The 26,954-nt window shown below is 47.2% G+C and overlaps 1 pseudogene; it reads right to left on the reverse strand.

The window, feature by feature from the left end:
- Positions 1–2,063: 2,063 nt before the first annotated feature.
- LOC138468370 (zinc finger protein 268-like) lies at positions 2,064–25,985 on the reverse strand (annotated as a pseudogene).
- Positions 25,986–26,954: the final 969 nt, after the last annotated feature.

The following is a 26,954-nucleotide window of genomic DNA, read 5'->3' on the forward strand; positions in this document are numbered from 1 at the left end:
CAAGCTCCGGTACCCACCACCTCAGTAGAACTGGGCCGTTGAATAGTCCCCACAGGAGGGGCCTCAGTGTAGGCAGGCCCCTTACGGTGGCCCTCGGAGAAAACTCTGGTACCTTTTTTTTTAGGTCTGAAAGGCACCTCAGGGGAAACCCGGTAACAGAGCTTTTGAGTCGGGGTGCCCTAAAAACTAAAGAACTTACCGGGCGTCTCTTTTCGTTGATGAAACTGAAAATGCAGGGGAGGAACTTGCTGAAACACCTCCCACCGCTCCAGACGACGTTGAAGTGACCGGACCGAAAGGGATTCGCACCGGTAATCCATACCCAAACACTCTAAAACAAAGAGGATGGGGATCCGCCCTAGCGAAGCGTCACTCGCAGGATGAACAAGAAGGAAAATCTAACCAAACCGGCATAGACTGACTACTACGCGACCGCTAAACCGGAGCAGGAGAGAAGGACACTAAAAAAATCTCAACGTGGTATCCAGAGTTGTTGGACAGGCCCATCTGCCCTCCCTTGCGCCAATGAGAAGATTTGCTCTCCCAGTCAGAGGGGTGCGTTCTCCACATGAACCTCAGCAGCCTTAACCTTCATGCTGGACTACGGAGGTGCTATGATACAAGGAGGAGTCCTTTCAACTCTGAGGCCAGCTACAAACTCCATTTATGCCTGCAGGTGGCATACATTTTCACTGGGCACGAAGAGGGTCCTGGATCCTTTATCCTGTCCTCTGCCCCATGCGTTGGATTTTCTGTTTTCCTTGGCCCAAGTAAGCCTGCAGATTGACACTTGGAAGGGTTACCTTGCCACCATTTCGGTGTTCAAGAGGTCCCTAGAAAAGGGCTTGTTTTTCACAATCAACACTGTTATGCAGTTCTTGTGGGGTTCGTATAACCAGTTACCTCCCTACCAGTTTGTACTTCCAGTGTGGAATTTGAATTTAGTTTTAACTTTTCTTATGGGCGCTCCATTTGGGCCCTTTCATTCCTGTACCATTGCTCACCCTTATGTGATTTTCCTGGTTGCCATCACATCCACGAGATGGGTGAGTGAGCTCCATACTTAGTTTTACCTCTGCATTTGTCACCCCCCCCCCCCCCCCCCAGGAGAATGTGACTGGGAGCAAGACCCTCCTTTCGGCCAAAAAGGGTCCCAGATTTCCATCTCTCAGACCCATCTTCCTGCATTCTTCCCTCCACCTCACCCTTTTAAGGCAGAGGAAAGATTTCATTGATTGGATTCAATACGGTTCCTTCATTTCTATGTCCCTCATACTCAAAAGGCTAGGCAGGATGACCAGATTTTAGTTGGCAGCGCTGGTGCGGGAAGGGCTGTGACCAAACGGACCCTGTCCAGGTGGATCATACTCTGCATCTCAGAATGCTATGATCTGGGTGTGAAGGGCGTGGGCGAGGGTATCTGGGCTCATTCTACCAGGAGGGGCTGCCACCTTTGTCCTGCAGAGGGGGGGTCCCTTGTCCTGGACATTTGCCAGGCAGCAACGTGGGCATCCCTGCACACGCTCGGTAAGAATTACTACTTGGATTCCCTCGCGGGCCCGGATCCCAGTTTGGATAGGGCAGTCCTTCAGAGTTTTGTGGTTTAGGTGGTGTGCTTGCTTTCCTCCCTCCACCAGATTACGTACTGCTTTGGGAGTCCTTCATAGATGAGGAATCCATGGCAGGAGGAAATCTATTAGTAGAACAAATTACTTTCCTCTCAGTAATGTTCCTTCTGATGGATGTTCCTGCCACAGATTCCTCATTTCACTTCCTACCTGCCCCTCTTCTGGGAAACTAGTGCACCATCAGTTCGACAGTCCCACAGCATCAAGAGTGGTAGGAAAGGAGGGGGGTGGAACTGAGGTCTGGTGCACAGCACCACTACTTATACTGGCCCAGACATCATTTTGGTGCAAGGTGCGAAGAGTTGGACTGATACAGAGCTGTGCAGCAACCCCCATTGGCAGAATGGTTTCTGGATAACAGCTGCACAAGGATATGGAAATCAAAGATGAGGAATCTATGGCAGGTATATCCATTAGAAACAACATTACAGAGAGGCAAGTCATTTGTTCTTTTTACTTCAGTAGAAAGAAATTGCAACTTTTTAATTCACACTTCTTTATGACTAGCAATTAATGTAAAATGAAATATAATGAAGGAAAGGCAACAAGGACACCAGCTCCTCATCTAGAGGAATGAAGGTTCAGGGAGGAAGGATCCAATGCAGAAAGGGGAGACCTTTGCCATAAAAGGCACAATGAGTTAGACAAAGCACCTTAAACCCAATCTGAGAGGTCACACATTCCAAGGAGCACAAAAAAATGGCACTGCCATAGTCAAATGTGGAAATAATTAGGGTTATAACAACTGACAGAGGATGAAGGTTGAGAAGCATTTAGAAAAGGGTTGGCTGACTTGCTGAGGCGATGCTACGGTGGGATCCCGTCAGAGGGAGTCATGATTGGGTTAGTATTACAATGGGGTTTGCTTGACTGAATAATGTACTAATTTTGCTATGCATTGAACATTATGATATACAATGAAATGTATTGCTTGATGTATGGTTATTTGCCATTGGATAGGTTTAACGAGCCTATACAAGCTATCACTTTAGGTAACACTTTGTGATGTGCCTTTAGAAATGCAATGCCATTTTATACATATTGATTCAGTGATCAAGCAGGTCTATTGGAACTATTGGGACTATGATTTTCCTGAAGCAGAAGGTAGAAGGCTGGACAGGACTTGTGTCTTTGTCAATGGAAAGGGCATTTTAAACCCAGGTGGTGTTGGGCAGGGGTTTATATGCTTGGCATGTATTTGAATGTCCTTGACAAAAGAAGTGATATAAATTAATTTGATTACAGAAGATGAGAATTCTTATCAGACAAACAAATGTGTTTGAATTCTATGTGAACGTGGAAAGTTGGAATATTGTGTTATTCTAGAAGGAAAGTATGAGGGGATTTGTATATGTGTAAACAAATACTTCCTTTTTACATTCTTGGCTCTAAGACGTTGGTACAGTGAAATGCAAATTGATAACACTTATGTAATGAATATTATGCTTCACTCCCGGAAGCCTTTCTGTTTTGTGAAAACCTTCTCTAGCCCTATATACATGCATTAGATGCAACAGGAACTGCCGTGGAGGTGTTGCAGAGTAAGTTGTAAGGGTTGTACGTTGATAGAGCTGTGCAATGGAGTTGGGAAGGGAAATGCACCCTGAGCCCCTCCGAATCCACTTTTATAATCTATGTAGCAAGAGCATACTATCAGTAGTGAAAAAGATAAGATGCCCTCTGGGTTCCATTTCAGTAGATGGGAGCTTCCCTGTTGCATGAGGAGGGTGCTAGACCCTAGCTGAGCCGAGAGATGGGGGGGTGGGGGAGGGGGAAGACCTCTACTTAAGGTCAGAGCCCTTATTAGCTGCTGGAGTCCCAAGGGGCACCTCATATATCCTGAGGTTTTATAGTTATTGATTCAACCACTGACTCCAAGCTTTTCCAAAATGATGTTGTCCATTAATTTGCATGAGGTCCTTAGGCAATGTGTTCCATAGGATGGTTACCTTAATACAGAAGGTACAGTCTCCATTCTGAATATTCCAGAAGGGATGCATTTCAAACAGCAGTGATTCAACAATCATAATCAGCCATCATTTGTGTGCCAAAGGAAACCGGGAACCGCTGTGGAGGCAGGTTCTTCACAGTATTAGTCAGCCATGCCAAACTCAGTAGCATTATAGAGGCACCTCCTATCAGAAGCACCAATTGTAGAAGAGATTTCACCACCTACACGTCCTGTCTCATTGCAAATAAGGACATCCTGGGTACTGAACTATTCACTAAACTGAAATTGACCCAGGCATGCAGGTTTTGTCTGGTGCATACTAAGTTGACTGTTCAGACTGAAGCATTTTCCACATTCAGTGCACTCATAAGGTTTCTCACCTGTATGTGTTCTCTGGTGGTGTGTAAGATGTCCCCTTCTAGCAAACCCTTTCCCACATTCGGTGCACTCATAAGGTTTCTCACCTGTATGTGTGCTCCAGTGGCTAGTAAGCTCTTGCTTTGTAGAAAACCCTTTCCCACACAGTGCACTCATAAGGTTTCTCACCTGTATGTGTTCTCTGGTGGCCTGTAAGCTCTCCCTTTGTAGCAAACCCCATCCCACATTCAGTGCACTCATAAGGTTCCTCACCTGTATGTGTTCTCTGGTGGTGTGTAAGATGTCCCCTTCTAGCAAACTCTTTCCCACATTCGGTGCACTCATAAGGTTTCTCACCTGTATGTGTTCTCTGGTGGCGTGTAAGAACTCCCTTTGTAGCAAACCCTTTCCCACACTCCGTGCACTCATAAGGTTTTTCACCTGTATGTGTTCTCTGGTGTCGTATAAGATCTCCCTTTGTAGCAAACCCTTTCCCACATTCAGTGCACTCATAAGGTTTCTCACATGTATGTTTTAACTGGTGGCGTGTAAGCTGTCCCTTTCTAACAAACACTTTCCCACATTCAGTGCACTCATAAGGTTTCTCACCTGTATGTGTTCTCTGGTGGCTAGTAAGCTCTCCCTTTGTAGCAAACCCTTTCCCACATTCAGTGCACTCATAAGGTTTCTCACCTGTATGTTTTAACTGGTGGCGTGTAAGCTGTCCCTTTCTAGCAAACACTTTCCCACATTCAGTGCACTCATAAGGTGTCTCACCGGTATGCTTTCTCTGGTGGCTAGTAAGCTCTCCCTTTGTAGCAAACCCTTTCCCACATTCAGTGCACTCATAAAGTTTCCTACCTGTATGTGTTCTCTGGTGGCTAGTAAGCTCTCCCTTTGTAGCAAACCCTTTCCCACATTCAGTGCACTCATAAGGTGTCTCACCTGTATGCTTTCTCTGGTGGCGTGTAAGCTCTTCCTTTCTAGCAAACCCTTTCCTACATTCAGTGCACTCATAAGGTTTCTCACCTGTATGCTTTCTCTGGTGGCGTGTAAGCTCTTCCTTTCTAGCAAACCCTTTCCCACATTCAGTGCACTCATAAGGTTTCCCACCTGTATGTTTGCTCTGATGGCATGTAAGATTTCCCCTTCTGGCAAACCCTTTCCCACATTCAGTGCACTCATAAGGTGTCTCACCTGTATGTGTGCTCCAGTGGCTAGTAAGCTCTTGCTTTGTATAAAACCCTTTCCCACACTCAGTGCACTCATAAGGTTTCTCACCTGTATGTGTTCTCTGGTGGCGTGTAAGCTCTCCCTTTCTAGCAAACCCTTTCCCACATTCAGTGCACTCATAAGGTTTCTCACCTGTATGTGTTCTCTGGTGGCATGTAAGATTTCCCTTTGTAGCAAACCTTTTTCCACATTCAGTGCACTCATAAGGTTTCTCACCTGTATGTGTGCTCCAGTGGCTAGTAAGCTCTTGCTTTGTAGAAAACCCTTTCCCACACTCAGTGCACTCATAAGGTTTCTCACCTGTATGTGTTCTCTGGTGGCGTGTAAGATGTGCCTTTATAGCAAACCCTTTCCCACATTCAGTGCACTCATAAGGTTTCTCACCTGTATGTGTTCTCTGGTGGCATGTAAGATGTCCCTTTGTAGCAAACCCTTTCCCACATTCTGTGCACTCGTAAGGTTTCTCACCTTTATTCATTTGCTGGTTGCTGATAACTGTATCATGCAAATGGGTGACATTATCAAATTCAGTGCACTGATATGGGATGTCACCCATGTCCTCATGTGGGCAATAAGTATGTTCTTGAGATGGCAATTGTTCCCACATTTTGTGCACGTTTAAAGTGTCTGGCCAGTTTATTTTGTCAGGTGCCTTGTCTCAAGAGAAGCCTTTTCAATTAACCTTTTCCCAAATTCAGAGCACAAACGAGAAATGCTTTTCTTACTGCACATAAAATTCTGTCATGGTCGTGCTAGATATCCCTCTCCCCCAGGATTTACAGCATCAACATGCTTGGTTACTGGATGCTACCACAAAGAGGTTGCATGGACGGAAGGCATCATGTATCAACAGGCTTCGCAATCCCAGTTCCTGAATACTCTGAAAAGGCAAATGGACACCAAACTTGCACTCTTCTAAGATGCTTGGAAATTGCACATTCTAACAATGAAGCTTTTCCCTGCGATAGTCCAGGGAATCTAAATCACTGTTGCATTTCTGGGGCATCAGTCACCTATTAAGATAAAATGAGACACACATTATTAGTTTCAACATGTTCACAATCACAGGCAGCACACGTAATAAGACTACTCAGTAGTAACTCCTCACATAGTAACTTATTTGACTTTGAAGTGCCATCTATTGGGGAAAGGCATCCTAATAGGTGGCAGAGAAGTGGTGCTCCAATGGGAACACTTAGTGGAACAGAGGTAACGTGCAGCAGGAATAATGCATTATTTTTATTTAGAAATGTCTTGCATCCAAAACACTAGGAACAAACATTTTAATCATAAGGAACATGTATATGTTCTACCAATATATTTATTCAGACATGACTAAATACCACATGGATGCTCACAATTTCCATACACAAATGAAAGGCACCAATCGGAGGCCTGCTTGACCAGTCCATTGTGTAATAACTGATGACTTGTGTATTGGCCAAAACATGAATAATATAATCAACAGCACCATCGAGGAAACAGGGACAGAGCTGTGAGGGAAAGCGCCAATCTCTTCCCATGGTGAGAATGGCACAGGCCATGCTGCCACTACATGAAAACATCGACTTTAAACTTAGATAAGCTTGTTTTTCTGTCAATCCTGGAGATGGGGGATGAGTTTATGTCAGAGACCAAAAGAATAAAGTATAGGAGAGGCTCCACTAACTCCACATCACCCCATTTGCCTTCCTAATTTTATATAGTGCCCCATCTCCAGGTACTAAATTTAATTGGCCAGAGGGATCCGACTTCACTTCTGTTTCCGTGTTCAGAAAATACCCCAGTGCAGTTTTCAGGAGGTGGCACACCCTATGTTTTACTGTTAAGGAGTGGGTGTAAATGGGTCTGTTACTTACCAAACTCCCATAACATGACACCTTTTTGAGGATTCTGATCCTTGCACCTTAGGTTGAATCTCAGCATGCCCCTGTACCCAAGAACTACTCTCATCACATCCCGAGTAACCAATGGGGATGTTGCCCCATCTCTACAAATATCCACAAATTGATGCTGCCATTTAGTGATGACACATGATTCCCAATGACCTACTGTGGAGATTCTACTCACCCTACTCCAGGGGAACCCGCTCAACATAATCCTGCATATCCGAAGGGTGAGAATTTCATTGCCAGCATCTCTTGCAACCCATATGGCAGCGACCCTGGAATAAGATGCATTTGCGTGTGAATAGTATGCATAGACCAACCACAATGTGCAACTGTCCATCTGTCAGGCCTACATTTATTGTGTGTCTAGTGTAGGTCGCTATCACAACAGTATATGCAAGTACCATTGATCGGTCCAGTATGGGGGACAAACACCAGTTTGAGGTGACACAATTAACATTTTTTTGGGAGTGCTACATGTTCTGAGGGGATAATCCTTAGAAGACGAGCTCAGGTGCGTTGTCTGTGCAGCCACCACCTTAGGCGGTGTGAGCTTGACCACCCTCCAGAAGCAACAACTCTAGGATTTCACGGCCCACAATATTTAACAATCTTGGTCTAACCATATCCTTGTGTGGCGCATATCGATTTCGAGTACCCTTTGAATCCAATGTCCGTGCTCCCCAAAAGTTGATCCATTTATTTTGCCACAATGTACTATAATAAGCGATTGCAATAAAAAGTAGAATGCCCCGCTGTACCTCAACACCCGCCATCCTAGTCTCTACATCCGTGCTTCTGAACTCGCTGAGTGGAAACCAATTAAAAACTCCATCATTGAGGTTCTTTACTAAGATGCAGAATGAGCCAGAGTCCTGCCCTTGGCCAGTAGCCCTCCCGACATAGCAAAGTCTATTGATTCATTCACAAGACATATCTTTATCATCTTCCTCTACCAAAAATGTAATGCACATGTTTCCCAGATGTTTGCATTGTTTCACAAGTTGGTGAACTGTTTCAGCTGGGATGTCAGGAACCTACAGCTGAACACTACCACACGCTGGCAATGTAATTCTAGCAGGAGTAAAGGCTGTGCATGGCCCAGGCCCTCCACTTCCCTGCTTCATTAATTTTGCCATCCGCTTGCCGTGATACTGTGAATGACTTTGCCTGCCAGTGCTTGGTCTATTAAACCAAACCTTGCTGCTGCCTTCAGCCATGCCCATCTCTCTGTACTCTAGTACCTGGCTATCATCCTCAATGCTTCCCTTTCCCTGGTGGTCTGCCCAATGGACCATCCCACCATGGTAGGGCTGAACCTGCAGGAGGCCTGAGCAACTGGTCGGTGGGAGGACTTGAGAAGGCCTGACATGGATTGCTTCTTGGTTCTCTCCTCTGCCTCAAAGGTGTCGTATTGTGCTGTTGCCTTCCACACGCCCTCCTCCTCTGCATGGGGTATGCGTGAGGCACGAGGCATACTCAGATCCAGTCCAGATGACCCATGTTCACTTGCCTTTCCAACATGCATCTGCTGGGTAGTGTTGGAAAGTGTGGGAGTCTGTGCAGACTCACACAAGATGCCATTTTGGCAAGCATATGGTCTAAGAGACGGTGTATATGCAGAACCTATCATAGTATACAATAAGTGGCAAGCACTAACGTCACTTGAGAAACTAAAAACCAAACTGGGGTGACATTAATGAGCAAATCTTATTAATGTTGGTCTCAAATTAATGTATATGCCCCCATCACCACTGCTGTTCGCATTGGCGATAGAACCGTTGGCAGAGGCGATCAGGGAAAGTCACCTACACAGGGGGATCCAACTATGCAAACACAGGGTGGTGATATCCTTGAATGCCGACATGGGGATTCATGTATCTAACCCTGATCACAACCTTAATCCAATAAGGCGGGATTTACTTAAATTCGGGGAGGGGCCAGGGCTTAAAATAAATCTGACCATCCGTCCTTCCCAATGACGGATGGTGTAGTTCAATTTGCAGATGAGTGGGGGGTTGCAATGGCACATGGAGCATACTAGATACCTAGGGGTCAACATGTCCCGTAATCCGGCAACCATGTACATCTGAATTTCTACACCCTCTAACACCGAGTGCTGATATTTCAACCGAACGACCCAGACCCAACATTAACTCATTGGTGCTCATGGCAATATCGCCCACTTCGGGCGATCTCTAGGCATCCACACATTGAAGAAACATCATTTAATTGTTCAAAGTCCACCTGTGTATAGTGAATCTATGGAATGCTGCAACAACGTCTGTGGCAAATTGTATTTGTGTTTATCGGTAAGAGCGGTACCTGCAATAGTACCATGTAGCGTATATTCCCTCTTGATAATCAGGCATTCTATTGTGCAAGCTACGAGTGGTCATCCACCTTTAAATAGTTTGAATGAATAGGATGTTGAGATTCAGATGAACAAATAAAAATCATTAGGTTTTCATGTCAAACTTTGAATTTTTATTAAACTGAGCGCCCTAACATCTTGGGGTGTTTTATTATTGAAAATACCAAAGTCCTGGATCTTTGGCAGATATAGAGGGAGAGTGTTCCATAGTTTTGGTCCAGCTACAGAAAAAAAAAAAACTCTACCGCCACCTCTTTCCAGCCGGTAGGATGGAATTTTCAAAAGGCATTGGGAGGCTGAAAAGAACGAGCATTTCGTCCAATACGGAGTGATTTTCACCTGTAAAGCCAGGCGCCCTCTGCCCTGAAGTGCTTAATGAATAATACACAGCGATTTAAATTTAATCCAGGCCAGACCACAAGCCAAAAGAGGCTTCGTCAAGCTGATGAAATAGCGGTTCAACATAAATATTAAAAAGAGGGGGGGTAAGAGAGCAGACCGCTGATGGACCCAACAAGAAGTCTGTAGTGGGATTGCACTTCACTAACCACGACATTCCTAGTATGATCGTAAACTGGGGTGCTGCAATTAATCCAAGCAATATGCTTTCTTCACGATTAGGTAATCATGCTCACTTATTAGTCCGTGGATTGCACAGGTTCAATGAGCTTCTTGGGTTGTAATGGCATCAAAGCTTGCACATATTCTACAGCAGTAAAATTACCTGTAACCCCAGAATCAATCATTGCTGAAGCAGTGACAATGATGTCCTCAAAGACTAAAAGTGACTGATACAGAGATATGTACTCTACTGAAAGAGGCACTTTAGGGATATACGTAGGGGGTGAGTACCCTTACTCCTGACACTCCCCACCCCTACACTACACTACTTTTACCGACTCCAAACTTTTCCTGAAGGACATGGCATTGCGCCCCCTCCCCCCCTCCCCCAAGGACAGTCAGGCATTTCCTATTACTTCTCCTTTAATCCTTTTCCTCTGGACTAGGAGGTCCAGGAATAGGTTCTCCCTCACTCATTCGTTTTTTACATACCTTATGCAAGCAGTCACCTCCTTCCTCTGTTCCCCTTTTCTTTCTATAAACCTTAAAGTCAGGTCAACCAAATCAGCACAAGACAGCATCCTTCAGATCATCCTCAGTCCTTTCTTCACAATGTACTGTCTGCCCATCTGAAGAGCTATATGGCGGATCAACGCGGCAGGGAATCCACCCAACTTTGGATGCACAAGGAGCCCTGTTGATAGAGATGGGGGCCTTTGCTCAGTACAGGCCTGCGACCACACAGAGGCCACTGGTACGCTGTGAGATCTGAGGCGAGGCTCTGCAGTACAACAAAGGGACGATTTACAGTAGCACACAGCACAATAACCATACCAGTCTGCAAGGCACTGAGAGAAGTGTCTAGGAGCAGACGGACGTCCCCTGCAGCGTTGTTACAGCAACACACTGTGGGAGGCACCTCTCGTCTGCCACGGAAGTAGATGCAGATGAACCGCCTTCCCCTTTATTCCGTTAAAATGCCCTAGGTCGTCTGAAACATCGTCCCGGTGATTTCAAACAGATTAAAAATGAAAAAGCCGAAAAATCATGGAAATCGGGAGACCTGGCCCATAGCCTCAATAGGGGCCCAGGACAGATGATAGAAGGGAAAGACTTAAGGTGGGGGGTGAGTGGGGCCAGAAACTGTTTTTTTCTTCAAAAAGGGGGTGGGGAGGGCTCAGTATGCAAAAGTTTGAAGACCACTGTACTAGAGTGATCGGATTGGGAAAAGGACGCCTAACCGTACACACTTTAAGGGCAATGGGTCTACGCATCTTAACACGGAAAGACTAAGAGGGTTTATTTTTATGATTGGGGGTTTACGATTAAACGGCTGAGCTACATAAAACGTCCCATAGCCATACGAAGGACTACAAAGATGGCATACACATTCATAATCCTTAGACGGCGTACTGGTCACATATTAAGCACATCCTAAAGCTGTGATCCACAGTGCTTAGGGCACTGCAGGAACCTGCCCGACTGACCATAAGATTAGTATCAATAAGCCAGGTTTGTCAATACATCTTTATCATATATTAGTCGAACAGAGATATCGGACAGTAGTTCCCTGGTAGATCCCTTTTTTTTAAAAAAATCAGTACGATCTCTGCCTGCGCTCAAGAGACGGGAACAACATTCATTTGTACAACAGAGATAAACAGCCTAGTCAAATATGGAACACATGCCAGGTAAAAATGAATAGGGACCCTAACCAGCCCACTGCCTTGCCTAATTTCTGCTTCTTTATTTATTTTCATTTGTTGAGCGCACAGCAGACCGAAGACATTGTGGCGCTAGTTACAGTGTTGCTTATACTTAGTTACATACAGTTCTTGTCCATACAGTTACATTGGACGAAATATACATTGGAGATACGGCGGTTGTAGGCTTCAGATTTAGCAAGGAAGATTGCGTCTTTGTATTTTTTTGCTATGGATTAGAAGTTAGCTTTTAGTGGTATCGCAGAGGTTAAACTACCAATTTTTGCCGCTAAGCGTAAAGTCTGGAGTTCCTCTGAACCATGAATTGGAGTGGAAGGATTTTTTCTTGTTTGTTTTCCAGTGGGGCAACGGTGTTGACAGCCGTTGTGATGGTGTCTTTGAATATTTCTGCGAGGATGTTGGGGGGTCAGCGGAAAACGAGGGCGCTAGGCATGGCAGATTGAGGAGTGCACTGATATTGTCAGCGGTGAGTTTTTAGGCACTTCTGGCTAAGGTTGCCGGTGCTTTGGTACGCACTTTAGCGCTTAGTGAGACAGGGATGTCAAATAGGAGAAGGTTGTGGTCTGTCCATGGGAGGCTAGTATTGGAGGTGATGGCTGTGTTACAGTTGTGGTCTATAATCCAATCTAGGATGCGTCCTTTTGCATGAGTAGGTGAAGTGTTCTTTTGAGAGAAGCCTAGGTCTTGGAGGTCTTTGGCTAGAGAGATAGCAGTTTTGTCCTTAGAGTCGTTGAATCCTAGGTTAAGGTCACCTATAAGTAGTGATTTTGTGGATTTTTTTAAGGTTGTTTCCTAAGAGGTGATTGACTTGACCTATGAAATTGGTGGTTGGGCCGGGTGGACGGTATGAATATTTATTGTGCTATTTGGAGAGAGTGACTATTTTCTTCCTCTTGGTGGGCTAAGGTTCTGATAGAGAGTGTTTCTTTGTGAATAATGGCTACCCCCCCTCCTGTTCTGGCTATCCTATCTTGTCCAAGGATGGCATACCCTTGTGGTAGGGCTAGTGAGATGGGTGGGCCGGAAGCTTTGTTGAGCCATGTCTCTGTGATCGCGAGTAAGTCTAGATTTTGGGTAGTTATTAGGTCATTTACTTCTAATGCGTGGGCATTGAGTGATCGTACATTGATTAAGGCACATTTGTATAGCGTTGGCCAAGAGATTTTTGTGGGTATGGTGTGGGTGTCTGCTTTAGGTACAGCGGTACATTGAGAGTAGGAGTTACCGCTAGGTGTAGTAAGCGTGGGTTTGAATTTGTAAGTTTGAATTTGTGGCATATAGAGTTATTAACACGGTGGTGGGGTGTGGTGCGTGAGCTAAGTCTGCAATTTGTGTGTGGTATGTGTGTAGGGGTGGCATGGCGGTGGATAGGGAGGGTGCGGGCTCCGAGTCTGTCTAATCTGAGGCTGAGGCTAGGTATCAGTGCTGTGTTATTTGGAATGTGTGAGGGCTTGGGCAGGCAGTCCATCGTGTGTCCTCGATGACGCGAGGTGATTTGATAGTGGTGGAGGTACTTTAATGTAGAAGGGTGAGGTGTGGTCATAAAGGTGACTAGCGTGCCAACTATGCAGGTGAGGACGGCAGAGTACATATTGTGCGCGAGTTCATTTGCTCATATGCTCGGGGCATGTATTACTGTTGAGCGAGATAAAGATTACACAATATTGGCCTGGAGGGCAGAACGCATAATACACTATATTGGCCTGAAGGCTGGGCTGTGGCCAACAAATGACTAGATTCGAATGGCAGTGTAACACAACAAATGGCTAGATTCGAGTGGCAGTGTAACACAACAAATGGCTAGATTCGAGTGGCAGAGTAACACAATAAATGGCTAGATTCGAATGGCAGAGTAACACAACAAAACTCAGATATACTGCAACCTAGATTCGAGATTTAGCAAATGGGGCAAAATCAACATGCAGTCAGCTGTTACCATTGATGGCAGTTAGGCACTGAGCACATATATACCGCTGGATTAGACTAGGCTAAAATGCACGGAGTAGGTGCAAAATCGGCTGAGGCTTAAAGAGCATTGGTTCTGTAGAGCTCTGCTAACTTCCTCACAGGAGATGACAAAGGATGCATCAGTGAGGTCAATTACACATGGAGTGCCGGTCAGGGGTCCTACTGTATCCTGGACAAAGGATCTATTCTTGTATAGTTCCATAAAATGATCGACCCACACAGATTCAGGAACACAGCCCTGCTGATTACTACTGGTATTCTCACAGCATAAGCCCACGATTACCCAGAAAATCCATAAATCCCCCCTGCCAATAGCAGTTAGTTCCAAATATCTTCAGACCATGCTTGTTTTTTCTATGCTTTCCTGGTCTCTTGGATAATCGAGCTAAAAGGTGCATTGGAGCTAACGTGTAGAATTAAAGCTTGTTTTGCTCCTCTACTGACAGCACCGTACCAAGGGGTTCGGGCAATCGTAAGGAAAGTAACGACTTTGCAATTTAGAGAAAAACGAGTCAGGTTTCCTCATCAGGTCTGCATGGACCTTCTGTACCATTAGATGTGCAGTACTCTCTAAAGTGGTCAAATGTTCTAAAAGAGGAAGAATGTCCCCATAATCCAATGGAGGGACCTGTGGTAGATAACATTAATCCACTTGATATTACGCCGGCCATCACCCATAAAGCCAGCGGAATACTCATGTCAGTACAATCAGTCACTTTCAATGCCCAGAACGACTCTTAAGACCAGCGGATGATCACTTCGCTTCTCTTGTGTATGTAGAAATGTGTTACAGGTGGACTATCTTGGCAAATGTAGAGGCGTAGCTATTTAACTGCACGAGTGGACGTTATCGAATGGCTCAATGGCCAGCACATCCCGAGGCAAACGGCCATTACAGGCCTCAAGGCTAAACCCCCCCCCCCACCCACCCAAATCAGCAAAATTGCATCCTCCTCCACCAGCCTATACTGCATCTTGGGCTCAATTGAATTTAAAACATTTATAAAGACAATGGCGATCAATCATAATTAGAAGAGGCACATGGATCCGAGGTGGCAGACCAGCTTGCTGGTGCGGTCGTTACAGTGAAGAACACGGTTCCACAGAAAATCAAGAAAATAAGGTTAACAATTGTTTGGGCTGGTGTCTTCACAACATGCTTTTTTTTTAAATCTAAAGTGCCTTATACTGTATGTTGGATTTACATTGAACATGTTTTTAGAACCCATCTCCTAGAGGCCCAGAAGAAAAAGTATGAAAAGACAGACAAATGAAGCCAAAGATGCTGCTTGACAAATTCATCATGGAGCAACTATTATTTGAGGAGCTGCGTAGTCCAGTCAATAAGCAGAATCGAGATGCTTATGCCCAATGGCAAGAAAATGAATTGAATGTGACCGGCTAAGCAAGCAAAGTGTTTTTGGACCATTGCTACAGTGTGAGAACTCGACAAGATGAAGAAGAAACTGAACACAAGGAAGATGCTTTTAAATTACTCCATGACCACTTCACACAATCTACAGCCGCTGATGCCTCAACGCAATTGACAGAGGAACTTGCCAAGATCTCAACTTCAGTGTGTCCTGTTCGGCAGATATGCCCACCACAGTTGAGTCAAACCACATTCATGCAGGACGATAGTCTAACAAGGAGCACAAATGCATTCTATCCCGACAACTGCCTAATACTGATGCTGAAATGCGTCCATCCAGGGAGGGGGTGGAGTATGCGGGCAGCCATTGGTGAATGTGACTAGTGTATCACAAGGCACTAACCTGAAAATCCAAGCCACCTGTGGCCAGCTCCATTCTACATTTTCATGGCCCGCTCAACCGATGCTGGGCAAAGTGCCAGCTGGAAATATACTGTGTGAAGCAGCTTTATTTTTCAGTGGCTCTACTTTTAGTAAGTTGTCCAGTTTCTGTCAATTTGTGGGACTCCAGTTCCTTTCTAAAACGCAGTATTACAAATAAAAACGAGAATATTTAACACCTGCTATTAGTGAAGCTTGGATAATTGACCAAATGTCAATTGAGGGGACTTTCTCCGACAAACGGTTCAGGCTAGATGGCGATGGACAGTGCGACATCCCCGGATTTTCAACAAAGTACTGCACATACCACTTTCAGGACATGGAAAGTAAAAGAAATGCGAGTTTGGTGTCGTGCAGGTGTCCGAATGTAAATTCTCAGTGGCCACGGAGAAACATGGTTCCCTGGAAGATCTCCAGTCAAGGGGAATGCAAATAGACCTCATAGCCACCGACAGACATAACAGCCAAGGCCATGAGAGATCAGTTTCCAATCATTCCCGCCAATGTGATGTATGGCACGTTGCCAAATCAAATAAATTTTTTTTTTAAAAAACGGGTTCTGAAAATATTTCAGTGGTCCCAGTCTTTGAGCAACCATCTTTGGCGGGGCTCAAAAACTTGTGGTGGGTTTGTGGAAATTCTACTTGAAAAATGGCGCTCATTAATGCACCACTGTTCCAACGTTCACTCTTGGGACAGAAAACATACATTTTCACTAATGTGCACATGGACCGTTATCGGAGGAGCAGGAACACAAGAAGAAGTGGTTGGTACCATCTTCACCTCCACACAAAGCTCTTGAGAAGATTGTGTTTGATAAAACTCTAACAAGCGATCTGATGGTACTCACAGAATTCTGTCAAACGGGAGATTTGGAGGTGTTCCATAATATGTGCCTAAAGTACAGGCCCAAGAGATTGCATTTCGGCATAGACAGGAAGCAATAGCGAACATTACTAGCATTATTAGCGCATAACGACAACATAGGGAGAGAAACAATCTAGTACTGCAGGAAACTACACAATGGCCTTTACAAAAAGCAAAAAAAAAAAAAATGGGTGGTCAAGCCAATATACCAGGAAATGGAATTAGATTTTGTGAAAGATCTCACTTAGACTACGTTGGACATGCATACTCATGGAATCGCTCATGATTTTGTTCCAAGGACACATACATTGCCACAAAACATTACAAACGTGCCCTGTCCCTGTCTTCATTTCCCGGTTCAAATGATTAGCAACTTATTTGTTCAACAATGTTTATATAAATTGTCTAAATAAAGCATCCGAGTTGTCTTTAGAAACGTATCCCCTTTGTCCATTTTTTTTGCGAGAAGTGCCTTTTTGAAGGTGCCATACAGTGTAACGCTGTGCTTTCACACTTCCCGCTTTTGTCAAGCTCTTGTGGGTCCTTCACTGATCGGAGGAGGGTCAGATGGATATCAGCATGAAACCAACTTTGGGAACCAACTTTGGGGTTCCGCAGTTGCCTTACCAAGCACGTGTTCAAACAGCTGAATAAATATGCGTCCCACAAAGGAATGAGACCTAGGCTACATAAGAAACTTGGCACGCAAGAACTACTGACTGTAAGCAAAACAGCGCATCAAAGGGGGTTGTTGGTGAAAAATTCGGACCTATATTTTTATGGGGGCATGTGTTAAGGCATCTGATAGCAACGACCCCCATCAGAGGGGCCGATCTTTGATATGGGGCCTTTGGTGTCTTACGATTTCAAACGCAGTGAGGATAGGTGTCAGCGTTACCAAAATATACTCCTGATTAGGTATGTGGGAGGTTAATTTGAGGTGATGCGGGGGTAGGTCCTGGTGACCAGATGCGCTCAAAGGGAACAGGGGTCATGGGTCCAGGGGACTGCGGCCTGGCAGGAGGGGGTTGTAGATGGCATGAGTCGGTGAGCAGAGAGGGATTGTGCACTAAGGTTGGAGCAGGGCTTGCTCCAACATTCTCTTACGAGCACATTTTGTCAGGACTTGAGACCCGCTACTTGCAAAAATAATTAGCTGCATTGCCGTGAGAACAGGAGACGGGCTGAGCCGACATGTGGTGGGGGCTGGCTGTGCGAGGCGCTGGGAGAGTGAGCAGTTCAACAGAGGGACACTAAAAATAAGGCATTTGGAAGTAAACCAACTGTTTTCATTTAAAAAAGTTAATCACTAGAAATTTTGCGCGGCATTAGTGGATGCCAGCAAACAGTTTGTTTTTCAAAAATATTTGCCACATTGGTCTGCAAGGCTATTCGCTCCCATGGGAATGAAGGTCAATGCGTTTGAATTTTGCTTGTGAGCTGTGCACACCCACACATCCTACACAGTTTGATTGTTTTTCGTCCTTGGAAGAACGAGAGGATTTGGAATGGAAAGAATGAAGGGAGGTGTGTAATGCTGTCAAATACGATAAGGTTCACCATTCCAAAACTGGACAAAGGAACATGCGGTTTCATTTTATGAAAATGTGTTGATCTGAACGGACGCTCTGCATTACGCCGAGTGAATGGAAATGCCGAATATTGTGTAAGTTTTTACCGTAGACTAGTTTATAGATGAACAGATCAAGGCTTCATTTTCTGACCGGTATAGTTGGCATACATTGTAATGGGTGTTTGTGATTCTAAGCTAATATTACGTTAAAATGCTGTATGTGTTCTTCGAATTCTTCCGTCAGCTTCTGCATCCCATTGTGAGCTAAACATAAGCCATAGCACAAACCTCTCAAGCACATCGTAGACTCCACTTTCCACGATATTTGCTCTGTGTTTCTATTGTTTCCAGTTTGAGTTCATTAGTTTTCACACGGTGCAGAATTAATGGGTAAATTGATAAATTAGAATAAACAACAGCTACTGAGACAGTTCTGATATTTTCTACAAAGCTACATCCTGCCATTCTGCGAATGTCATCTTTTCTAGATACCAATTGATGACTTCTTCAGCCGGCAGCTGCAGATACACTTGAATGGCTGGATTACAATCACGCTGTTTTGGGATGATCGCACTGTCCCGATATGCCCTTTCGCAGTACCAGAGAAAAGGAGCAACCCGACATCATTTACGTTGGCCTAGTGCCAAGCTGATGCCAAAACCTTGCGATTTACGGTGCGTCCAATGCGCTTCATGTACCCAAAGGAACACCATGTGACTCACGATTAACATTTGTGGATCGAGAACAAAAAGAAAGAAATTACCAATGTGGTTGAATAAGGAAATCGGCAGATGTTCTCAGAGCGTTTATTGGGAAATAAAAGTGCATTATAAATTGCAGAGTATTGCGGTTTCCTTTAAAAAATAATGTTTTGTATTCAAAATTGGGACGCGCTGTGTTGTGAGAGAATGTGTATTGATATTCCGGGTTATGCGTCAACTGACGTCAACACGTAGTTGATGACTGGGCGCGTTTGGCTACGCTGCCCAGTAAGCTGCATTTCAAGCCGGAGATCGAGGGAGGTGTCGTTGGAAAGGGGAGATTATCCCCTTTTCAACGACACCCTGTTTGACAGCATTGCTGCCTGCGGATCGGGCGCAGAGTGCTCGATGCGCGGGCAGCAATGCACACTAGACACCAGGGAAACGTTTGTGATGTGGGGGGGGGGGGCTGCTTACCGTATGCAGCCCTTGCCCCCCATGGCCCCCAAAGTATGGGGGCACATGTGTACAACCTTGGGGGCAGATGGCTGATCTGCCCCCAGGTAAGGGGGCAAAAAAATAAAATTAAAATAAAAAAAACGGAAAGCAACGGGGATGGGGTGCCTGGGATTTTTTGCCCCCAAAATGGTGGTGGCCCTCCCACACCAAGTGGAAAGGGGGGGGCACCCCTTGTAGCCCTCCCTGGGGGCAGATTTATGCCCCTAGGCAGGAGTACATGAGGTGGCCCCCCATCCAATTGGGGTGTGTGGGGGGAGGGCCACCAGGAATTAGTGTGCAGGCCCCCCAAAGGATGGGGCCTGCAGGTTAGGCCCCCCCGGGGGGCAGATGGCTGGTCATTTGCCCCCAGGGAAGGGGACAAAACAAACAAACAATTGAAAATAACAAAGGGATTTTTGGGTGGGATTGGGGGGCCACTAGCCACCAGGGATATATTTTACAAAAAGGGGGGTGGCCCTCTCCCCTCACCCCAAGGGGAAATGGGGGAACCCCTTGTAGCCCTCCCCTGGGCAGATATCTGCTCCTAGGAAGGGGCATCTGTCCCCAGGAGGGCTGAATGAGATGCCCCCCCAATTTGGTGTGGGGGGTAGAGGGTCACCCCCCCATTACATTAGAAAATTACCTGGCGGTTTAGAGTGCCCCTCAGCCCACCCTAAAGTGTAGTGTACCTTTTCAATTTTTTTCTTTGTTTACGAAACTTGCCATGGCGCAGAGGGGCACACTGGAGGGGCCTGTCCAACCATTTTTGGGGGCCCTCTCCCCCCTCCCCAAATGGAGGGATGTGTACTTCACGCAGCCGTTTGTAGGAGGCCCAGGGAGGCCTGCATGAGGTGCTCCTGCCACCCATTTGGCAAGAGGGCCCCCAGAAATGGTGGGACAGGCCCCCCCCAGTGGGTGGGGCAGTAAGGTTTGGGCACCCCTGGGCCAGATTGGCACATCAATGTGCCTCTCTGCACCAAGGGGAGTTGGGTTACCAAATGAAAAAAATGGAACACTTTTTAGGGGGGCGGTGGGGCACCCCAAAGGGTCGGGGATTTTTTTTTTTTTTTAATGGGATGGGGCATTGACCAACTCCCTCCCCCCACCCCCAATGGAGTGGATGCCATGTCATGCAGCCCTCCCTGGGAACAGATATCTGCTACTAGGAAGGGACGCCTGACCCCAAGGAGGAGTGCAGGACACCCCCCCCCCTTATCTTCCCCCGGAGGGGGGGGGGCTACATTTTGCTGGTGTGACCGTAGGTAACATGTTTTTTGTTTTGTTTACAGCTTTTTCTACCCGAGCAGCTGCAACGTTATGGGAGTACTGTTTTTTATTATTCTATGGTTAGTGAGACTGGGGCTGGATTGTTGGTGGTGTGGGTGGTAATGGCCCGTCTGGGCAGATCACCTCAACTGTCCTGGAGTTGCGGCTGGGCTGCATTGGCACACTGCCGAGACTCCTTGGTGGGGAGAAGCTGTAACGCAGGGCAGCCAGGGATCCAGCAAAGTCGGCGGTAATATCCCTGGCCTTGAGCACCCTTCTCCCATGTGGGTCTTTGCTGGGGGTTCTGGGTAATAAATTCTGGGCCGATTTGCGCAAGTCAGTGTGTTTCGGTGGGTGGCCAGAGCGAAACGTCTGAGAATGGTCTTCATTTCCAGCCAATTTCAGAGACATTTCCCTGTGCACACTCACCGAAACACGTCGCCAATAACAGATGTCATACCTTCTCGCGTTCCCACAGGTGTCCTGACGAAAAAGGTACCTCGTGTGTGGGTGCACCTACCGGGGGCGCAAAAGGAAAAGGATAACCTGCTGGTAACCCCAAGCCTTTCGCCACTGACCATTTTGTTCATAAGGGCAACCTACAGATTTGGGCCTGGGGTGTCGAAGCCAGCAAGGAAAACAGTGAACCCCATGCATTTCCCAAAAGAGGACACCCGTGGGAATCCACAAAGGTCTGCCTTGCGCAAATTGCCCCAGTTTTTATTAGCCACAATCCCTGACAAAGTGTGATATTTGATGGGGGAAAAAACACAATGTTCACTTTGTCTGGGGTTCACCAATATAGCTGCAAAGGGAAAAGGCTAACCCACTGGTTACAAAAAAACAACAAAAGGGTTGGGGAGTTAACCTACAGATTTGGGCATAGGGTGTCCAAGCCACCAAGCAAAACTGGGAACCTCATGCATTTCTGAAAAGAGGGCACCAGTAGGAATCCACAGAGGTCCAACTTGCGCGAAGGGGACCAGAATGTATTTCCCAGAACCCCCGACAAATGTGTGCTTTCCTAACTGCAAGAGTCGGGGGAATGTAGCGTAGCATTGCTTTTCTCAAAATTCATAGAAGCCATTGCCGTACCAAGCCAACCATGCCCAACGCATATCTTTTTTTCGGTCATTTCCCCGCTTTTCCCCCAATCTAGTGTTTGCCTGACCTAAGCAAATCACCCCTTCCTAAACTTGGAATTTTGTCTACTTTTCAGAAATATGCATTCCTGTCCTCCAATTCGGCTTTCCCACCATGCATATCCAATTGGCAAAAATGGCCAAAATCGCCTACCTCTCACAAAACAGTTGATAACCACATCAAAATTTTTCTTCATTTCCACTCAACCTGTTCTTCAAAGCCAGGAAATTGGGGAATTCAGTACAGCAAACCATTTGTTCCTAGCTCTTACAAGGAAAAAACCACAGGCTTCTTCCTTTTCGCTTATTTTCTCTCACCCCTCTACAGCAACCTAGGATTCCTGGGTGGCGTTACGACCGCCTACATGTGGGGAAAAAAAAAGGAGCCAAATTTGGCCGAGATATCTCATGTAACAAAAAAGTTACAAGCCATTGAATGGCCACATACTGAAATCACCAAAAAAGGCTCTGGAACTGGGGGGGAAAATACCTATGGCACTTAAAGGGTTAATCACTGCTATACAAACCAAGTAGATTTTATTACATTGTGACTCAAGAACACGCTGAGCCTCCTTTAGCCACCCCCCCACCATCTTTCTCGCCCTTTCCTCTTTTCTCCCACGACTATGTCGCTAGACAAGTCGATTTATGAAAGCCTTGTCAAAAAAGGTTCATCCATGTTCTTCTACAACCATCAGGGACCACATGGACACCCTCGCTCCGCCCTTGCGGATTGTTTGCAACTACTCTTTGCCTCAGGATTCTTACCGTCCCCTCTGAAGCACTCCCTTGTGCATCGTCATCTCAAGAAATCCACAGCTCATCCTTCTTGTCCAGCTAACTATCGCCCAATTTCCAAACTCCTGGAAAAGTTGGCCATCTCTCAGCTTAACCTTCATTACAATTAGGTTGGCTGTCTCCATGACCACCAGTCTTGTTTCAGAGCTGCCAGAAGCACGGAAACTGCTCTCCTGAACACCCGTGAAGATATGCTCTCCAACGACTAACATTCCCTCTGTCCTCACCCCCCCCCCCCTCGATCATTCTTCTGCCTTCGACACGGTCAACAATACCATCCTGCGCAACCGTCTTCGTGATAACCTGGGTATCACTCTTCGTGATAACCTGGGTATCACTGATCAGGCTCTGGCCTGGCTGACCTCTCTCCGATCGACCCTCCCAGGTCAAACTTGGGTCCTTCCTATCATCCAACTTGCTCTCTACCTATGGTGTTCCCCAGGGGTCTAACCTCTCACCCTGGCTTTTCAACCAATACCTGGCAAGTCTCGCCCACTGCATTGCCATTTTCTGCTCAAATTTCCCATGCTACGCTGATGACACTCTTTCAGGCTGCCCTCGGCCACCTCCTCTCCCCCTCATCTCGGATTGCCCAAATCCCATTCAAGATTGGCGTGCCGCCAATGATCTTTGTCTGAATGCCAGCAAGACTGAGATCCTCCTCATCGGCACACCTTCACCATCTGGCCGGCCTCCCCTGGTCCTCCTCCTACCCCCACCTGTCAGGCTAAGAACCTCAGGGTCATCTTTGACTCCACACTTTCCTTCGACGCCCACATCTCTGATGTCTCTAAAAAGTCAAACTTCCTACTGCACCTCCTCAGAGGTAATCTGCCTTTCCTCTCCCTCCTGCCTCCAGAAGCTCATGGTCTTCCAAGCTCTGGTTCTCTGTAGGTTCGAATATTGTAAGGGCCTCTTTCTAAATCTACCTGCCTCTACTCTCCGCCCTCTGCAACTAATACAGAACAGGACTGCGAGACATGTCCTTGGCCTCAAGGCCTGGGATCGTATCGCTACAGCTCGGAAATCCCTCCATTGGCTCCCAGTGGATGCAAGGATTAAATTCAAAACCGTCTGCATTGTCCACAAGGCTTTCTGGAGCCTGGGTCCAAAATACCTTCAACTATCCTCCGCAAATACCTCCCCTCTCGAGCGTTTTGCTCCTCTAACCTCAAACTCCCTCAGGGTCAGTCGTTTTTCAAAGAAAGCAAGACCTTCCTCTTTTTCTGCCTTTGCCCCCCCCTCTCCCCTGCTGATGTGTTCTCTCTTGGCACCATGCACCAGGCCCTGCTCACCACCCGCAACTGCCCCCCCAGGCCACCCCTTGCACTGGTGTCTGTAGCTGTACCCATACAGCCGCCGCCCCCCCCCCCCTTTTCTTCCTGCACTTATCAGAGCTACCCTGTCTGCTGCCTTAACCCTAGCAACTTGCCAATGCTGGCTGCACTACCACTGTTTGTTGCCTTTATAATATTATTTATTATTATGTTATCTGTTTCTCCTTTGCTTCGTACTTTCCACTTCTCCCCTCCCCCATGCACTTGCGTATTCTCACTGTCACTGGGCCTAGTAAGATCGTTTTGTTCTCCCCCGTTCCCCCGCCTTGCCGCGCTCCGAATACGAGTGCGATAGAAATAAAATATCTATATCAAAAAACGCTAAATGCTAGTGCGTGCCGGTTTTTTTGGTCAAAGTACTCCACTTCGATTAATTAATTTTTGTTATGCAACTACTAGTTATGACCAGTGTTGCTGAATAAATATCCTTTAAAGCAAACAATTGGCATTGCGTTTGAACAGACCCCCCCCTCCACTCATTGGGCACTATTCAAACAGCCCGTCACAAAAATAATGAATTGCCATTTGCAAATATGGGCCACTTTTACGTGGTGCCCGAGCTAATATTATGCCCCAGTCCGACCCTGGTTGCTGTCAAAAGTGAGCCGCTGAGGTTGTATTCCCAGGGCAGGTGCGGATGGTGGGGAGCACCGTGTGCAAAAAAGTAATCAGAGAAAAATGATAGGAAGCCGGAGAAGTAGCCTGACCGGGCCCAGGCACCATTCAGCCCTCCCGGGGTCCACACAGGTGGGTTCTGCAAATGCCTATCTCGGACAGAGATACCCATGGCACCCCCCCATACAGATGCACAACTCCATATAGAGCTGAGCTACCCACTGCATACCCACCTTACAGACTGCACAGCCCCCGTACAGATGCACACTGCAGAGCCCCCCCATACAGATGCACACTGCACAACTCCATATAGAGCTGCCCACGGCATACCCCCTTTGCAGAAGCCCACTGTACAGCACCTGCAGATGCCCACTGCATAGTGCCCCCTTGCAGAAGCCCACAGCACAGTCCTCTGCACAGGCGCACACTCCACAGCCACATGTAGACCTGCATATTGCCCCCTTCCCTTGCAGACACCCACAGTACAGACAGCCCTGTGATCCTCTGAGGTTGTATTCCCAGCAGGGCAGATGCGGATGGTGCAGAGCACTGTGCGCAAAAAAACAATAGGATGCATTAGAGGCCAGTGCAGATCTCCTGGGGACCTCACATGTGTACAGACGCCCACAGCACAGCCCCATGTAGAGCTGGAGACCCCCATGAAAGGACAATGCACTGCACTCTTGATGCTAGGAAACAGGATAGGCCGGGGCAGTGGCCTGGCCAGGCACCATTCAAGGGGGGGGCATGTAGAGCTGTAGGACCCTCATGAAAGGACAATGCACCGCACTCTGGATGCTAGGAAACAGGAGAGGCCGGGGCACTGGCCTGGCCAGGCACCATTCAGGCGGGGGACATGTGGAGCTGTAGGACCCCCATGAAAGGACAATGCACCGCACTCTGGATGCTAGGAAACAGGAGAGGCCGGGGCAGTGGCCTGGCCAGGCACCATTCAGGCGGGGGACATGTGGAGCTGTAGGACCCCCATGAAAGGACAATGCACCGCACGCTGGATGCTAGGAAACAGGAGAGGCCGGGGCAGTGGCCTGGACAGGCACCATTCAGCCGGTGGGGGGGGGGGGGGGGCATGTAGAGCTGTAGGACCCCCATGAAAGGACAATGCACCGCACTCTGGATGCTAGGAAACAGGAGAGGCCGGGGCAGTGGCCTGGCCAGGCACCATGTAGGACCCTACGAAAGGACAAAGCAACACAGGCCGGATGTTGGTTCTACGCAACCAAACGTGGCTTCTTACCTGCTTATGGCCGCGCATGGAGCCTTCCTTCCCGCGCTTCCTGCTACTCTGGCGCCCAGAGCCTTCCCAAGGAGTTCCAGCTGGAGCCAGAGGGACGCAGAGTCCCGGTCACTTGCACCGGCAGCCAGAGTCCCGGTCCCACTTTCCGGCTCAGCGCTCACTGAAATTAACCCGGAAATGCTTCAATGCTCCGGAAAAGAACATTGATGACGTCGGTAGTCACGTGGATAAGAGTGGGCGGGCCGTTGCTATGGTCCTTTTCTCAGATTGGCCCTAGCAAGGGCCGTAGGAAGTCACGTTGAGAAGAGTGGGTGGTGCCTCGCGCGAGTTCCCAGCTGTACGCGCGCGCAGGACTCGTGATCCTTTCCCTCTGGATGATCTGGTGCTTCGTGTTTGACCGTTTGTATGTTTGTCACCTCGACGTGGGACGTCACGTGTTCACTGAGCATGCGCGGGTATACCCGCGCTCGGCTCCTGACTATTTACCTGCGCATGCGCTGCTGATCGGTGTCTCAGCAGAGCGTGGACGGGCTTCTTTCTGTCTCGGTTGATACTAGTTCCCATCCGAGAAACGGACCATCGGTCGTTAGGGCCATTTCTCAGATGGGAAATAGCTGCTTCAGTGTGAGTGGGCTAGTTCCCATTAGAGAACTGGCCCTTTTTGGCCTTAGTGGCCAAGTCCTTCATAATAATGGGAACTAGCCCACTCACACTGAGAAGGCTAGTTCCCATTAGAGAAATGGCCCTTTTTACTCCCCTAGAGGCCAAGTCCTGCATAATGATGGGAACTAGCCCACTCACACTGAGAAGGCTAGTTCCCATTAGAGAAATGGCCCTTTTTGGCCTTAGTGGCCAAGTCCTGCATAATAAAGGGAACTAGCCCACTCACACTGAGAAGGCTAGTTCCCATTAGAGAAATGGCCCTTTTTGCTTCCCTAGAGGCCAAGTCCTGCATAATAAAGGGCACTAGCCCACTCACACGGAGAAGGCTAGTTCCCATTAGAGAAATGGCCCTTTTTGGCCTTAGTGGCCAAGTCCTGCATAATAATGGGAACTAGCCCACTCACACTGAGAAGGCTAGTTCCCATTAGACAAATGGCCCTTTTTGCTCCTCTAGAGGCCAAGTCCTGCATAATAAAGGGAACTAGCCTACTTACACTGAGAAGGCTAGTTCACATTAGACAAATGGCCCTTTTTGCCCCTAGTGGCCAAGTTCTGCTATTTCCCATTAGAGAAATGGTCCTTTTTGGCCCTAGTGGCCAAGTCCTGCATAATAATGGGAACTAGCCTACTCACACTGAGAAGGTTAGTTCCCATTAGTGAAATGGCCCTTTTTGCTCTCCTAGAGGCCAAGTCCTGCATAATAAAGGGAACTAGCCCACTCACACTGAGAAAGCTAGTTCA

This window comes from Ambystoma mexicanum, chromosome 4q (genome assembly GCF_040938575.1).
Source record: "Ambystoma mexicanum isolate Mex_15411 chromosome 4q, UKY_AmexF1_1, whole genome shotgun sequence".
NCBI classification, from domain to species: Eukaryota; Metazoa; Chordata; class Amphibia; order Caudata; family Ambystomatidae; genus Ambystoma; species Ambystoma mexicanum.